The sequence below is a fragment of the Sycon ciliatum genome, chromosome 7 (assembly GCF_964019385.1).
Source record: "Sycon ciliatum chromosome 7, ocSycCili1.1, whole genome shotgun sequence".
Taxonomy (NCBI): Eukaryota; Metazoa; Porifera; class Calcarea; order Leucosolenida; family Sycettidae; genus Sycon; species Sycon ciliatum.
In genome coordinates, this window is record NC_088649.1 from 11,889,157 (window position 1) to 11,908,133 (window position 18,977).

Genomic DNA, 18,977 nt, shown 5'->3' on the forward strand with positions numbered 1-18,977 from the left:
TGCCTGGGAAGTGATTGATTGTATCCTTGTATGACTCTGTGATGCCGTACTGTACTGCAGACGCGTGCTCGACCCGTTAGGAAATGTATGCAACAGTGCCCACCCTCACGACCAGGGATCGCACAAACCCTGAGTTTTGATGGGTCTGGACGACTCCTGGCTCTTGACCATTGGTCGGTGTACAAGATGCTCGAAAAGTGTTCGTAGGGTGAACACTTTATCATGTAGTACTGCATGCGGTAGGTAGGACTCGCCCATCCGCCCCTCCCCACCTGGACCTACTCGAAGGGTGGCGGAGGTAGGGGCGCTCTGGCGGGATTTCACGGTATTTCCACTGGCTTAGTAACCGAATAAGACCGTTGCGCTCTGTTTGACCAGTCCCGATATGATTGAAATTACAAATACATGTAACGTGGTGCTCTGATTCAGCATTCTGCTGATCACCGCTAAATGCACAGCGCTACTCTGATCACCGCTAAATGCACAGCACTACTCTGATCACCGCTAAATGCACGGCGCTACTCTGATCACCGCTAAATGCACTGCGCTACTCTGATCACCGCTAAATGCACAGCCCTAAATGCACAGCGCTACTCTGATCACCGCTAAATGCACTGCGCTACTCTGATCACCGCTAAATGCACCGCTCTACTCTGATCACCGCAAAATGCACCGCTCTACTCTGATCACCGCTAAATGCACCGCGCTACTCTGATCACAGCTAAATGCACCGCGCTACTCTGATCACCACTAAATGCACCGCGCTACTCTGATCACCACTAAATGCACTGCGCTACTCTGATCACCGCTAAATGCACCACACTACTCTTTTTTCTCCTTATTTTCTCCCCAACCCTCCTTCATTGTAACATAATAACATATTCGCTGCCTTGTCATTGAGCATTTGTGCTCGTTTGGATTTGCGAATTCAAATAAAGTATACATACATACATACATTACCGCTAAATCCACAGCACTACTCTGATCACCGCTAAATGCACTGCGCTACTCTGATCACCGCTAAATGCACAGCGCTACTCTGATCACCGCTAAATGCACCGCGCTACTCTGATCACCGCTAAATGCACAGCGCTACTCTGATTACCGCTAAATGCACAGCGCTACTCTGATCACTGCTAAATGCACAGCGCTACTCTGATTACCGCTAAATGCACAGCGCTACTCTGATCACCGCTAAATGCACTGCGCTACTCTGATCACCGCTAAATGCACAGCGCTACTCTGATCACCGCTAAATGCACCGCGCTAGTCTGATCACCGCTAAATGCACCGCGCTACTCTGATCACCGCTAAATGCACTGCGCTACTCTGATTACCGCTAAATGCACTCCGCTACTCTGATCACCGCTAAATGCACCGCTCTACTCTGATCACCGCTAAATGCACCGCGCTACTCTGATCACCGCTAAATGCACCGCACTACTCTGATTACCGCTAAATGCATTGCGCTACTCTGATCACCGCTAAATGCACTGCGCTACTCTGATCACCGCTAAATGCACAGCGCTACTCTGATCACTGCTAAATGCACTGCGATACTCTGATCACCGCTAAATGCACAGCGCTACTCTGATCACCGCTAAATGCACTGCGCTACTCTGATCACCGCTAAATACACAGCGCTACTCTGATGACCGCTAAATGCACAGCGCTACTCTGATCACTGCTAAATGCACTGCGATACTCTGATCACCGCTAAATGCACAGCGCTACTCTGATCACCGCTAAATGCACTGCGCTACTCTGATCACCGCTAAATACACAGCGCTACTCTGATGACCGCTAAATGCACAGCGCTACTCTGATCACCGCTAAATGCACTGCGCTACTCTGATCACCGCTAAATGCACCGCGCTACTCTGATCACCGCTAAATGCACCGCGCTACTCTGATCACCGCTAAATGCACAGCGCTACTCTGATTACCGCTAAATGCACTCCGCTACTCTGATCACCACTAAATGCACAGCACTACTCTGATCACCGCTAAATACACTGCTCTACTCTGATCACCGCTAAATGCACAGCGCTACTCTGATTACCGCTAAATGCACAGCGCTTCTCTGATCACCGCTAAATGCACTGCGCTACTCTGATCACCGGTAAATGCACCGCGCTACTCTGATCACCGCTAAATGCACAGCGCTACTCTGATTACCGCTAAATGCACTCCGCTACTCTGATCACCGCTAAATGCACCGCTCTACTCTGATCACCGCTAAATGCACCGCGCTACTCTGATCACCGCTAAATGCACCGCGCTACTCTGATCACCGCTAAATGCACAGCGCTACTCTGATTACGGCTAAATGCACCGCGCTACTCTGATCACTGCTAAATGCACAGCGCTACTCTGATCACCGCTAAATGCACTGCACTACTCTGATCACCGCTAAATGCACTGCACTACTCTGATCACCGCTAAATGCACTGCGCTACTCTGATCACCGCTAAATGCACTGCGCTACTCTGATCACCGCTAAATGCACAGCGCTACTCTGATCACCGCTAAATGCACTGCGCTACTCTGATCACCGCTAAATGCACTGCACTACTCTGATCACCGCTAAATGCACTGCGCTACTCTGATTACCGCTAAATGCACAGCGCTACTCTGATCACCGCTAAATGCACAGCGCTACTCTGATTACCGCTAAATTCACTGCTCTACTCTGATCACCGCTAAATGCACAGCGCTACTCTGATTACCGATAAATGCACTCCGCTACTCTGATTACAGCTAAATGCACAGCGCTACTCTGATCACCGCTAAATGCACTCCGCTACTCTGATCACCGCTAAATGCACAGCACTACTCTGATCACCGCAAAATGCACTGCGCTACTCTGATCACCGCTAAATGCACAGCGCTACTCTGATTACCGCTAAATGCACAGCGCTACTCTGATCACCGCTTAATGTACCGCGCTACTCTGATCACCGCTGCTCTGATGAATCATTTCTGATTCATTTCCATGGCGAGGCAGGTCGAAACGTATGTATCGCAATTTCGCGTGGAGAAGGTCAACAATAATATCATGGAGGCTTGTGCATTTTTAATGGTGCAGTGATGCTCGGTGAACTACGACCACGTAAAACAAGTTTTTGCACCCTAAATGCACAGCGCTACTCTGATCACCGCTAAATGTACCGCGCTACTCTGATCACCGCTAAATGCACCGCGCTACTCTGATCACCGCTAAATGCACCGCTCTACTCTGATCACGGCTAAATGCACCGCGCTACTCTGATCACCGCTAAATGCACCGCTCTACTCTGATCACGGCTAAATGCACCGCGCTACTCTGATCACCGCTAAATGCACAGCACTACTCTGATCACCGCTAAATGCACTGCGCTACTCTGATCACCGCTAAATGCACCGCTCTACTCTGATCACCGCTAAATGCACTGCGCTACTCTGATCACCGTTAAATGCACCGCGCTACTCTGATCACCGCTAAATACACAGCGCTACTCTGATTACCGCTAAATGCACAGCGCTACTCTGATCACCGCTAAATGTACCGTGCTACTCTGATCACCGCTGCTCTGATGAATCATTTCTGATTCATTTCCATGGCGAGGCAGGTCGAAACGTATGTATCGCAATTTCGCGTGGAGCAGGTCAACAATAATATCATGGAAGCTTGTGTATTTTTAATGGTGCAGTGATGCTAGGTGAACTACGACCACGTAAAACAAGTTTTTGCACCCTAAATGCACAGCGCTACTCTGATCACCGCTAAATGTACCGCGCTACTCTGATCACCACTAAATGCACTGCGCTACTCTGATCACCGCTAAATGCACCGCTCTACTCTGATCACCGCTAAATGCACAGCGCTACTCTGATCACCGCTAAATGTACTGCGCTACTCTGATCACCGCTAAATGCACTGCGCTACTCTGATCACCGCTAAATGCACAGCGCTACTCTGATTACCGCTAAATGCACAGCGCTACTCTGATCACCGCTTAATGTACCGCGCTACTCTGATCATCGCTGCTCTGATGAATCATTTCTGATTCATTTCCATGGCGAGGCAGGTCGAAACGTATGTATCGCAATTTCGCGTGGAGCAGGTCAACAATAATATCATGGAGGCTTGTGCATTTTTAATGGTGCAGTGATGCTCGGTGAACTACGACCACGTAAAACAAGTTTTTGCACCCTAAATGCACAGCGCTACTCTGATCACCGCTAAATGTACCTCGCTACCTGTATACTTTCTCTCGCCGTGTAAACTTGAAGCTGTTTGTGTTTGTTTTTAGGTGTCTATCTCGTTGCACCAGTCCTCTTTTAAGCACGATATTTACCCCCCGCTCTGCATCATGCCGCACAAATGCTGCTACCCGCGGTCAAGCTTCAGCTGCTCTGAACCTACCCAGAGCTACGTCTCATTACGGCCTGAATGCTATTTCATTTTTGGCAGCAGACAGATGTAACATGCTTCCACCTGGATGTCGTCAAGCTAAGCCCCTTTCTGCATTTGTCACAAGCACCAAGTCATTCCTAGGGTTCCCAGTAAAAAGGCAACGCCTGTTGGGAGTTCCCTTGTAAAATAATAAATTCTACTACTACTACTACTACTACTCTGATCACCACTAAATGCACCGCGCTACTCTGATCACCGCTAAATGCACCGCTCTACTCTGATCACCGCTAAATGCACCTCGCTACTCTGATCACCGCTAAATGCACCGCGCTACTCTGATCACCGCTAAATGCACAGCACTACTCTGATCACCGCTAAATGCACAGCACTACTCTGATCACCGCTAAATGCACTGCGCTACTCTGATCACCGCTAAATGCACCGCTCTACTCTGATCACCGCTAAATGCACTGCGCTACTCTGATCACCGCTAAATGCACCGCTCTACTCTGATCATCGCTAAATGCACAGCGCTACTCTGATCACCGCTAAATGCACTGCGCTACTCTGATCACCGCTAAATGCACTGCGCTACTCTGATCACCGCTAAATGCACAGCGCTACTCTGATTACCGCTAAATGCACAGCGCTACTCTGATCACCGCTAAATGTACCGCGCTACTCTGATTACCGCTGCTCTGATGAATCATTTCTGATTCATTTCCATGGCGAGGCAGGTCGAAACGTATGTATCGCAATTTCGCGTGGAGCAGGTCAACAATAATATCATGGAAGCTTGTGGATTTTTAATGGTGCAGTGATGCTCGGTGACCTACGACCACGTAAAACAAGTTTTTGCACCCTAAATGCACAGCGCTACTCTGATCACCGCTAAATGTACCTCGCTACTCTGATCACCACTAAATGCACCGCGCTACTCTGATCACCGCTAAATGCACCGCTCTACTCTGATCACCGCTAAATGCACCTCGCTACTCTGATCACCGCTAAATGCACCGCGCTACTCTGATCACCGCTAAATGCACAGCACTACTCTGATCACCGCTAAATGCACCGTGCTACTCTGATCACCGCTAAATGCACCGCTCTACTCTGATCACCGCTAAATGCACCTCGCTACTCTGATCACCGCTAAATGCACTGCGCTACTCTGATCACCGCTAAATGCACTGCGCTACTCTGATCGAGCTGCGTCTGGCAATACCAAACAGACATGGCACACGATCAAAGAATTGAGTGGTAAACATCGACAATCTCAGCCACCTCAATGTTCTGTTGATGCCATCCGAAACACCTTTGCAGAGATAGTAGAGGACGCCAGCCGCCCAGTGCATCTCTCATTTCCCTACGGGCCCGCCTCAAGCACTGATCTGACAGCCTTTGCGCCAGTGTCTATTGCCAGAGTGAGGAAGCTCCTCGAACGTTTAAATCCGGCCAAGTCCAGCGGTGATGATGACATTTCTGCAGCCCTTCTCCACGCACATGCAGACGTACTGGCGCCATCCCTGACTTTGATCTTTAACAAGTCCCTGAGAGAGGGCATATTTCCTGCCCAGATGAAAAGTGCTAGGATATCACCACTCTTCAAAGGCGGAGATCCGAGCATGCCAAAGAATCATCGACCAGTGTCCTTGTTATCGATTGCATCCAAAGTGTTGGAAAGGATAGTCCACGAGCAACTCACACGATATCTAGTCCAGAGCAATTTATTCCCGCCAACTCAATTCGGCTACAGATCCCACCACTCTACATCCGACGCACTAGTGGTAGCTGTGTAAGGTATCTGTGAGGCCCGCATGAACAAACTCAACACAGGTGTAGCCTTTGTTGATATGTCAAAGGCATTCGGTAAAGTGAAACATCAAACTCTTGTGCAAGATCTGTTCGAACTTGGCATCTGCGACACGGCACTCTGTTGGCTGGTGGATTACCTCTCTGATAGAGAACAGTACGTTCAGGTTGGCCAGACTAGAAGTCTCCCGTACACCAGTTACTCAGGTGTCCCCCAGGGTTCGGTACTGGGCCCACTGCTACTTATTGTCTATGCCCGCGGCATAGCAGAAGAACTATCGCCGTTTAATGTGGGAGCAATCCAGTTTGCTGATGACATCTCTATACGATGTAGCAGGGAGTCTGCGGAAGCTGTTTCTGCACACCTTTCAGCTGCTGTTCAGCACCTGGCCACCTGGCTGAAGGGCCGTGGTTTAATTCTTAATGAAAGAAAGACACAGATATTGCCTATTCCCCCATCCCCATCTCAAGCACTTGAGCTGCATGTCATTTGTAATGGGCAGACGCTGCCTGTTGTGAAAACGGCCAAGTATCTTGGCCTACATTTCGACTCAGACATGAGCTGGAACACCATGACAAGCCATGTTGCACGCCGCGTTGCCGCTAAGATTGGGCTACTAAATCGAAGTGCAGCATGTCTGCCTTTTTCTTGCCGTGTTCAGTTTTTCAGGTCCTTTATACTATCAGAATTTGACTATGCATCTGCTGCCTATGCCCCTTTCTTATCGTCTTATCAGGATAAGCGCCTAAATAGTTTGTTCAAACGTGCGGCTCGCTCGGTGTGCAGGGCAGCCCCTCGCACTCACACGGCTCCCTTACTTGAACGCATGAATGCCCATACCCTCAGCATATACACCCACATGCACATTCTTGTATTCATTTGGCGCTGCCTGAACAAATCTTCAAGTACTCTGTTTGCAAGCTTTTTCACCCGTAGTCCCTCTCTCCGAACACGAAGAGGGAGCAGCAAGTTACTCATCATTCCTGTCTCCCCCACTGCATCCTCAGCTAAGCGCATTAGCCATGCTGGAGCTATCCTGTGGAACCAGCTCCCAGACACAGCACGCCTCGAAAGAAAGCGCTCCACTTTCAAATCGCTAAGGGGTCGTCGCAAAAGTTTTCTGTCGTCCCTGAAACGAACATCGTTCATTTCGTACTTGGACCCCCTCCCCTCCCTCTGAAACGAACACAGCTTGCTATGCTGGACGACGAAAATCGCATGCATGTACATGTCATATGCACAGTGTCGGTCGACTTGCGATTTTGGCTCGCACCCCCTCCCCCCCAAACGAATCATGTTCGTTTCAGGGACGACAAAAAACTTTTGCGACGACCCCTAAGCCTGGCCTTTCTGTTAGGCAGTACCGTCAACTAGGATGAACTCATCTGCTTCACTACCTCTCTCTCTCTCCCTCTCTCTCTCTCTCTCTCTCTCTCTCTCTCTCTCTCTCTCTCTCTCTCTCTCTCTCTCTCTCTCTCTCTCTCTCTCTCTCTCTCTCTCTCTCTCTCTCTCTCTCTCTCTCTCTCTCTCTCTCTCTCTCTCTCTCTCTCTCTCTCTCTCTCTCACTCACTCACTCCTTTCTTCCCGGTTGCCGTGCTTGTGACTTTTTTTCCCCTGCTGCCGTGCTCATATTGGTTATCTAACTACAGCTGTATCCTCTTCTTGGTTCTGTTTGTCCGCTTATTATTATCTATTTTTCTTTTCTCTTATTATCAGTGGGACCGTTGTCATTAGGTTTAGGCCTGTTTTGGAACTCCACTTTAAATAAAGCCAAACAACAACAACACAACAACTGATCACCGCTAAATGCACCGCGCTACTCTGATCACCGCTAAATGCACAGCACTACTCTGATCACCGCTAAATGCACTGCGCTACTCTGATTACCGCTAAATGCACTGCGCTACTCTGATCACCGCTAAATGCACAGTGCTACTCTGATCACCGCTAAATGCACCGCACTACTCTGATCACCGCTAAATGCACCGCACTACTTTGATCACCGCTAAATGCACAGCGCTACTCTGATCACCGCTAAATGCACTGCGCTACTCTGATCACCGCTAAATGCACCGCGCTACTCTGATCACCGCTAAATGCACAGCGCTACTCTGATCACCGCTAAATGCACCGCACTACTCTGATCACCGCTAAATGCACAGCGCTACTCTGATCACCGCTAAATGCACTGCGCTACTCTGATCACCGCTAAATGCACCGCGCTACTCTGATCACCGCTAAATGCACCGCGCTACTCTGATCACCGCTAAATGCACAGCGCTACTCTGATCACCGCTAAATGCACAGCGCTACTCTGATTACCGCTAAATGCACAGCGCTACTCTGATCACCGCTAAATGTACCGCGCTACTCTGATCACCGCTGCTCTGATGAATCATTTCTGATTCATTTCCATGGCGAGGCAGGTCGAAACGTATGTATCGCAATTTCGCGTGGAGCAGGCCAACAATAATATCATGGAAGCTTGTGCATTTTAATAGTGCAGTGATGCTCGGTGAACTACGACCACGTAAAACAAGTTTTTGCACCCTGCACTAGTTCACATGCCAGTGTTTGCAGGTCTAGGGCTGCACAGCGCCCAGTGTGCCATTCACTCACTTCATCTGCATTTATTGAGCAGTGCTGTACATGTACGAATGACAGCTCAGACCTGAGGCCTATGTCGCCAGTATGGAACACGGGCTTAGTTGTGGAGCAGTACCTTGCCATAGTGTTCCCGATGACGTCATTGCCTCCACTTACATAGTGTACCCGATGACGTCATTGCCTCCGCTTACAAGTAAAACTTCACAAGTAGCATAAAATCCCGCTGCCAGAGCGCCCCATCTCTTCCATGCGCCCCTCCCCGACTTCTTGTCAGGGAAGTGATGATTGATTGCATAATCGTAAGACTCGGTGAAGTGTCATGCCGTACCGCACTGCATACGCGTGCTCGACCCGGTTGGAAATGCACGCAACAGTTCCCACCCTCTTGACCAGGAATCGCACAAACCCTGGGTTTCGACGGGTTTGTACGACTTTCCGCTCTTAACCTTTGGTCGGTGTACGAGACGCACGCACAGTTCTCGTAGGGTGAGTACTAGTTCACAACGTACTGAGTGCAGCAAGAAAAATTCGCCCACCTGCCCCCCCCCCCCCCACACACACACACGCGCACCTGAACCTACTGCGTGGACATGAAATCCGGTCGCCGCACGTCTAGTGGCCCTAGGGCGCTGGCTATGCAGCCGTGGATAAGCGGTACACACATGCAGTTATGCGCTGCAGCGCGCTGGTCGCATCGGATCAACTTGTGCACTGCACGCAGCGTTCTGTACGCGCTGAGGGTGCCGGCCCCGCGTCAATCAACTGAATTTCCATGTCCACGAGTCGACAGTACTAGAAGGGTCGCAGAGGTTGGGCCTTGGGGTGCTCTGGCGGGATTTTATGGTAATCGTGAACGTCAGTCAATGCACAGAATCTTACACTCAAATATTGCATAGCAACCCGGAAACAAAGCTTTGCATTGGCAGTTGCTGACCGGCTGCATGACTAAACATTCAATTCACATGACGTTCGGCGTGACACTGCACACTTACTTCTTTCCGGCATTCCGCTAAGCAGTCAAATAGTTCGTCCTGCTGCACCTCTAACTCTCAGCCCATGTATTCGTAGCGTTCGTCTGGATGTTGCTGAACGAAATTAGCGCTGAGAATGTGCCACCAACACGAATGGACCGCCGGCGTGCACCACCGAGCTTCCAGCGTTATGTGAAAACAATATATTTCCAATTGGCCCTCTTGTTAGCTCTTCCTGCGACTTTGACTCGATGTTACCACCGCTCGCCAGACAGTTCTAGAATGATACTATGTCTCTGTTGCTCTGCAAATGAGGACATTGCAGGTTTACTCCGCGCGCGATAGCGGATCTAGGAAGCGACCATCGAGCTCGCAACATCGACCTGCAGCTAGTGGTACGCCGATCTTATCACACTGTAACAATAATAATAATTATTATTATTGAGTACAATGTAAAGTAGTAAATCCTAATACTGGTATTGTTTCTATTTTTATGTTTGTTTGTAAAAAAACATACATACGCGCGAAAGTGGCTGCCATTTTCCGTAACGTGGCAACAAGAGAGTCAGGGTTTTCACCCGCGGCTCCCTGCCGGCAACAACAGCAATCTCTCCACGGACAACACGAACCACATGAATTCGCTGTGCTCTTCAGGTTTTGAGAGAAATTCACAGATTGCACGAACCACACACTGGAATTTTGCACCACCGGAGCGCACTCCGGAGATAGCGCAAATTCTCAGATTGCGCGGAACATCTTCACCGAATAATATCTTTTTTAAATGTCAAGTATTAGTTGAGTTCGCATGCCTTCCGTCTACCATGGTCTACCCCGTAGACTCTACGTGCGGCTGTCGTGTTGCTCGCTCAGAAGTCGGTCGGCGGCGGAGCACACCTAGTACCTCGTTTCACACAGGCATCACGCTTTCGTCGCCCCTCCTGCCCTCATTATGTAGTAGGCCTTTCACAGGATACGGTATGCAGATCCTGAGCGAAAGACAGCGTGACTTCACCATAGCCTAGGGATTCGCGATTTGCGGACTTGGAAGGCTCGTTGGCGTACATGAGTACTCAGCGTGCAAGTAGCTGGAACTACTTGCGTGTCGTGTTGCTCGTGGGGAGGTCGGTCATCAGTTTCATCAAGGAAACAACGATGAACATGTACTTTTGATTTTGACAAGATGGTAGAAGTAAGAAAACTCACCTTCTGTCAACATCCTATCCGTGTTAAGAGGTTCGGCGCCCCTAAAACGATCAAGTAACATTAGTTCGAGATACCAAATTTCCCAACCGATGAGCCCTTCTGCCGCTAACGCAGTGCACGAAAACAGCGCTTTATCCAAAATCCCAACGAGAGAATTCCGTCCATACCTCGCACACGAAATCCGTGTCACAACCTTCGCTGACCGTAAAACGATCAAGTAGTTCGAGATCAGCACTTCCCAATGCCCAGCAGCGCAAGATCGCCGAGATCTCACTCATCACTGCTCCTTCCGAGATCTGGGGAACAGTGCCCTGATAGTGAATGACTAATCGACATTGCTTAGCCCTCCTCGACTCTACGTCAATGCCGGATTTGAAATTTCCCAAACGATGAGCCCTTCTGCCGCTAACGCGATGGACGACAACAGCAGTGTGTTAAAAATCCCAACGAGAGAAAGCCAACCAAAACAGAACCATCAAAGGGGAGTCACACGAAGTTCAACTTTTCTCTTCATCCTCTCTATGCCCTGCACACAAAATCTGTGACCTTCGCTGCCCGTAAAACGATGGAGTTCGAGATCAGTACTTCCCAATGCCCAGCAGCGCAAGAGCGCCCAGATCTCACACATCACCCCTTCCCTCCGAGATGTGGCGAACAGTGCTCTCATAGCCCCCATAGTCATTCTGCCGCCAAAGCGTTAAACAAGGCGTTAAACCCGTGCAAACAAACACTCAATAAATCAGGTGAGTGCGCGAAATTCGTTTGCGAACAATCGGACCCGACAATCGATATTGTTTGTCCCGCACACACACGGATATCGCCTTTGCTCACCCTACTTCACCGCATCGGTTAGGATCATCACCAGTTATTCAGCCGCCAACGCGTTGAACCCGTCGAATGTGATTTCATCACAAGGAAATCATCACCAACATCTCAGATATTCAGGAGAGCACGCGAAATTCGTGTGCAAACCATCGAACCCGACAATGCATACTGTTTCTCCCTCACACCCACGGATATTGCCTTTGCCCACCCAACGTCACCGAATCGGTTCAGATCTGGTGAACAGTGCGCCGATAGCGATTGACGAGTCGACATAGTTTCGCCCCCTCGACTCTACGTCAATGCCAAAATTCAAATTCCCAACCGATGAGCACTTCTGCCGCTAACGCAGTGCACGACATGCGGTATATTCAAAATCACAACGAGGGAAAGCCAACCAAAACAGACGCATCACGGCAGTCACACGAAATTCATGTGCGGGCCTTCTGACAAACGGTTCCCTTCATCCTGTCCATGCCTCGCACGCAGAATCCAGGCTATAACCATTGCTGCGCCTAAAACCATCAAGTTCGAGATCAGCACTTCCCAATAACCAGCAGCGCAAGATCACCGCTCCTACCGAAATCTGGCGAGCAGTGCCCCGATAGCGAATGACGAATCGATATAGTTTCGCCCCCTCGACTCTACGTCAATGCCAAATTTCAAATTCCCAACCGATGAGCCCTTAATTCTGCCGCTAACGCTGTGCACGACGACAGCGATTATATCAAAAATCACAACGGCAGAAAGCCAACCAAAACTGAACCCTCACGGGAGTCAAGAGAAATTCATGTGCGGGCCTTCTGACCAACGTTTCTCTTCATCCTGTCCATGCCACGCACACGAAATCCATGTTAAAACCTTTGCTGCCCCTAAAACGATCAAGTTCGAGATCAGCACTTCCCAATGCCCAGCAGCGCAAGATCCGCCGAGATATCACTCATCACTGCTCCATCCGAGTTCTGGCGAACAGTGTCCCCGTAGCGAAAGACGAATCGACATACATGTAGTTTCGCCCCCCTCGACTCTACGTCAATGCCAAATTTCAAATTCCCAACCGATGAGCACTTCTGCCGCTAACGCAGTGCACGACAACAGCGGTACATGTATATTCAAAATCACAACGAGGGAAAGCCAAACCAAAACACGACACATCACGGGAGTCACACGAAATGCATGTGCGGGCCTTCTGACCAACGGTTCCCTTCATCCTGTCCATGCCTCGCACGCAAAATCCATGTTACAACCATTGCTGCGCCGCGCCTAAAACCATCAAGTTCGAGATCACCACTTCCTAATGCCCAGTAGCGCAAGATCGCCGAGATCTCACTCATCACCGCTCCTTCCGAAATGTGGCGACTAGTGCCCCGATAGCCATCCAACCGTCAAGGCGCTGAACACGTCCAAAACTAAGTAATTTAGGAAAGTACGCGAAATTCGTGTGGGAACAATCAGACCCGACAATCGATACTTTTTCTCCCTCACACACACACGGATATCGCCTTTGCCCACCCTACTTCACAGCATCGATTAGGTCTATCACCAGTCATTCAACCGCCTAGGCGTTGAACCCGTCTAATGTGATTTTATCACAAGGAAATCATCACCACAAACTCAGTCATTCAGGAGATCACGCGAAATTCGTGCGCGAACCATCGGACCCAACAATCGATACTGTTTCTCACATACAGGCACGGATATCGCCTTTGCCGACCCTATGCCACCGTATCGGTTACCATCATCACCAGCCATTCAGCCGTCAAGGCGCTGAACACGTCCAACACTAAGTAATTCAGGAAAGTACGCGAAATTCGTGTGGGAACAATCAGACCCGACAATCGATACACACAGATATCGCCTTTGGCCACCCTACTTCACAGCATCGATTAGGTCCATCACTAGTCATTCAGCCGCCAAGGCGTTGAACCCGTCCAATGTGATTTCATCACAAGGAAATCATCATCACAAACTCGGTCATTCAGGAGAGCACGCGAAATTCGTGTGCGAACCATCGGACCCGACAATCGATACTGTTTCTCACACACAGGCACGGATATCGCCTTTGCCGACCCTATGCCACCGTATCGGTTACCATCATCACCAGCCATTCAGCCGCCAAGTCGTTCAACCCGTCGAATGTGATTTCATCCCGACGAAATCGTCACCAACAACTCAGTCATTGAGGGGAGCACGCGAAATTCGTGTACAAACCTTCGGACCAGCTTGTGCACTGTTCGAGGTCACCCTGCTCCTGACTGGCAACTCAACCACCCATCCTCTCATAGGTAGCACTGCACCCGCACACCCAATCATCTATCGACCCTTCGAAAATTGCTTTGCACATTTTGGATCTTCTACGACTGGACTTACCAGAGCTAAAGCATAGCAGAGGTCGTCTAATTTTTCACTCTACCCGTTACCTTCGCAAATTGCCTCCAGCCATGCTCAGAGGCGTTTTCTGGCGGCCTTTCCGTATTCACACCATAGGGAGTTAGAAAATTCTCGGACTTAGAAAATTTCGACGAAACTTTTGGCGACACTCGTCAGGATCTAAACTTATGTTTTTTTTTTTAGGAAAGATGCACGACTGCACCAGCACGAACTGTGGCCCCATCGGAGCACGAACAAGACGGGTGAGTTTACAAGAAGCTTGTGTCACTGGCTTTTTTCCTTTAGGCAGATCCTGAGCGAAAAACAGTGTGACTTCACCATAGGGATTTGCGATTAGCGGACTTGGAACCCTCGTGATGTGCATGAGTTCTCAACGTCCAAGTAGCTGGCATTCGCTGAACTTACTTGCCCGTCGTGTTGCTCGTGTGGAGGTCGGTCATCAGTTTCATCCAGGAAACAACTTCTGCCCCTAACCGAGTGCACGACAACAGCGGAATATTCAAAATCACAACGAGAGAAAGCAAACCAAAACAGCGCCATCACGGGAGTCACACGAAATTCATGTGCGGGCCTTCTGACCAACTTTTTTCCATCCCCTCCATGCCTCGCGCACGAAATCCGTGTTACGACCTTGGCTGCCCCTAAAACGATCAAGTTCGAGATGTGCACTTCCCGATGCCCAGCAGCGCTAGATCGCCGAAATCTCACTCATCACCGCTCGTTCCGAGATCTGGCGAACATTGCCCCGATAGCGATTGACGTATCGACATAATTTCGCCCTTCGCCACTCAAGTTCGAGATCAGCACTTCCCAAAATCTCACTCATTACCGCTCCAACCGAGTTCTGGCGAACAGTTTCCCGGTGGCGAAAGACGAATTATTATTATTATTATTATTTATTCATATTTTACTAGGGCAGTCCCCACAGACCTATGGTCTTCTTACAGGGTGCCCTAGCCACGTGAAGATAGCGGAGCGAAATGCAGCAGGTAGGGATATGGTGCGAATCGCGGCGGGGAGGGCGTTCCATGGGTCAGCTCCAAGATAAGATACAGAGTGATAGCCAAAATACAATCTGGCCTGGGGCAGTACCAGGCCGAGCAATTCCTGAGAACGGGTAATTCTAGCAGTGCGGGATGATGAGACAGCACGAGGAGTGAAAAGTCGGCAAAGTAGGGGACTAGCACGAGCATTTGAATCGACCTAGTTTCGCCCCCTCGACTCTACGTCAATGCAGGGATGAATTTATTGTCACATTTTTGCATAGCAGTTTCTGCTATACAAAAAGAAGTCTTTGATTTTGATTAGAATTTTTCTTTGAAGTTTGGGTATTTACCACATTGTCCTTCTTGAGAGTGATGCCTGAAAAGTGAAAACCCATTTGTAAAAAAACGACTGAATCATACATGCGCACGCAGATTGAGAGTGCCTGCACCACATACATTGCACTGTATGCATGCTGCTAGACAGCGCTGCTTTCTGCAAGTCACGGTGACTTTTGAGTAGCAGTAGATCGATTTCGCATCGCAAACTGCGATGCGATACAGGATAAATTCATCCCTGCAATGCCAATTTTGAATCTTCCCAACCGATGAGCACTTCTGCCGCTAGCCCCGTGCACGACAACAGCGGTGTATTCAAAAATCACACCGAGAGAAAGCCAACCAAAACAGCACCATCACGGGAGTCACACGAAATTCATGTGCGGGCCTTCTGACCAACTTTTCTCTCCATCCTCTCCATGCCTCGCGCACGAAATCCGTGTTACGACCTTGGCTGCCCCTAAAACGATCAAGTTCGAGATGTGCACTTCCCGATACCCAGCAGCGCTAGATCGCCGAAATCTCACTCATCACCGCTCGTTCCGAGATCTGGCGAACATTGCCCCGATAGCGATTGACGTATCGACATAATTTCGCCCTTCGCCACTCAAGTTCGAGATCAGCACTTCCCAAAATCTCACTCATTACCGGTCCAACTGAGTTCTGGCGAACAGTGTCCCGGTGGCGAAAGACGAATCGACCTAGTTTCGCCCCCTCGACTCTACGTCAATGCCAATTTTGAATCTTCCCAGCCGATGAGCACTTCTCCCGCTAGCCCCGTGCACGACAACAGCTGTGTATTCAAAAATCACACCGAGAGAAAGCCAACCAAAACAGCACCATCACGGGAGTCACACGAAATTCATGTGCGGGCCTTCTGACCAACTTTTCTCTCCATCCTCTCCATGCCTCGCGCACGAAATCCGTGTTACGACCTTGGCTGCCCCTAAAACGATCAAGTTCGAGATGTGCACTTCCCGATGACCAGCAGCGCTAGATCGCCGAAATCTCACTCATCACCGCTCGTTCCGAGATCTGGCGAACAGTGCCCCGATAGCGATTGACGAATCGACATAGTTTCGCCCTTCGCCACTCAAGTTCGAGATCAGCACTTCCCAAAATCTCACTCGTTACCGCTCCAACCGAGTTCTGGCGAACAGTGTCCCGGTGGCGAAAGACGAATCGACCTAGTTTCGCCCCCTCGACTCTACGTCATTGCCAATTTTGAATCTTCCCAACCGATGAGCACTTCTGCCGCTAACCCAGTGCACGACAAAACAGCGGTGTATTCAAAAATCACACCGAGAGAAAGCCAACCAAAACAGAACCATCACGGGAGTCACACGAAATTTATGTGCGGGTCTTCTGGCCAACTTTTCTCCTCATCCTCTCTATGCCTCGCACACGAAATCCGCGCTACGACCTTCGCTGCCCCTAAAACGATCAAGTTCGAGATGTGCACTTCCCAATGCCCAGCACTACAAGATCGCCGAAATCTCACTCATCACCGCTCCTTCCGAGATCTGGTGAACAGTGCGCCGATAGCGATTGACGAGTCGACATAGTTTCGCCCCCTCGACTCTACGTCAATGCCAAAATTCAAATTCCCAACCGATGAGCACTTCTGCCGCTAACGCAGTGCACGACATGCGGTATATTCAAAATCACAACGAGGGAAAGCCAACCAAAACAGACGCATCACGGCAGTCACACGAAATTCATGTGCGGGCCTTCTGACCAACGGTTCCCTTCATCCTGTCCATGCCTCGCACGCAGAATCCAGGCTATAACCATTGCTGCGCCTAAAACCATCAAGTTCGAGATCAGCACTTCCCAATAACCAGCAGCGCAAGATCACCGCTCCTACCGAAATCTGGCGAGCAGTGCCCCGATAGCGAATGACGAATCGATATAGTTTCGCCCCCTCGACTCTACGTCAATGCCAAATTTCAAATTCCCAACCGATGAGCCCTTAATTCTGCCGCTAACGCTGTGCACGACGACAGCGATTATATCAAAAATCACAACGGCAGAAAGCCAACCAAAACTGAACCCTCACGGGAGTCAAGAGAAATTCATGTGCGGACCTTCTGACCAACGTTTCTCTTCATCCTGTCCATGCCACGCACACGAAATCCATGTTAACCCTTTCAGCACGCATCACGTATATGTACGTGATGGTACATGTAACTGGCCCACGGATCACGTATATATACGTGATGCGTACAGTGAAAATGAACGTACTCTCGAGACATCCGTGGTCGACGGATCTTATCCCTACGTGGACCAGTGACGTGCTGGATGAACGTCGACTGTTCTACGATAGTACTGACGGGCGCACGTGTGCCGCTATGCACGCGTACTAGTACATAGATGTCGCGTACGAAATTATTTTTGAATATAGAATTTTGACAATTTGCTGTCACGGCGCGGAGTCGATATAGTGCAGACGATCTTGATCATGTCCTCGACCTTGTCGTACTCGACCCTGACAGTGATGTCGAGCCGACATTGTCTGAAGACGACATCGTTCTGTCGGAGGAAGATGGAGATCTGCCTGAAAATCGCGCAGCGTCGCCAGGCGATAGTGAAAATGAATTGGACGACTACGATCTCGTAGGAGACGCTGCGGATGACGATGTAGGTAGCGCCAGCAGCGACAGTGACGGTGAGAACGAGGGGATATCTGCTAAAACGCATGTCGAAGCAGTCGAAGCACTGGCTGAGGGCGACGATGGAAGTGAAGGTCAGTGTGCCTATGGATCTGAAAATTGTACTCATAATTTCAAATTTTCAAATAATTGTACTAAAAATCTTGTCACTCAGCTGATCGCTCAATGATCATGCACGGACATTTTTCCTCATTCACATATTGTGTATTGTGTTGCAAATGCTTATCGTTGTGAGTTACAAATTTGAATTATATTTTTAGTATTCATACACATGTACAACTCAATCTGCGGACAGAACTCTGCGGACAGAATTGTACAATGCAAATTATTATAATAATTAGCATTTGTGTGTGACACTGGGAACATAATAGGATTTGTCATGGATATTTTGAGGATCGTGGCAGGCTTTATGTAGTTGCTAGCTACCTGCTAGTTCACTGTAGTGGTATTGCAGCGCTCAGCTACTTTGTGTGAGCTGCATTCAATAATTTGTATGAGCTACATTCTATAATTTGTGTGTGTGGGGGGGGGGGGGGGGCGCACGCGCACTCGCGCGCGCGCTCCGGTGCGCTTTCATGCATGTGTCCAATGGTGTACATGAGTGTACGGGTGAATGTGAATGCGAGAATTGCATGACTGGATAGGTCTGCATGGGTGTGAATATGTGCATGCCTCTGCCGGTGTCTGTTCGGCAAGAATCTGTTGCCTAGCCATTCGTATTGCATTCCGTGTTTCGAGGAGTCTCACCGAGGAAAATAGAGCTGTACTCGCTCGTGT

At 49.5% G+C, this 18,977-nt stretch overlaps 1 long non-coding RNA gene across 26 annotated transcripts in view; it reads right to left on the minus strand.

Moving 5' to 3' along the window:
- LOC135820998 (uncharacterized) overlaps positions 1 to 10,244 on the minus strand; it is a 28,726-nt gene extending 18,482 nt beyond the window's left edge. For all 26 annotated transcript variants that reach the window (XR_010554260.1, XR_010554262.1, XR_010554250.1 and 23 more), the window contains exon 1: positions 9,812 to 10,244. This is a non-coding gene — a long non-coding RNA (uncharacterized LOC135820998). The remainder of the gene's footprint in view (positions 1 to 9,811) is intronic.
- Positions 10,245 to 18,977: the final 8,733 nt, after the last annotated feature.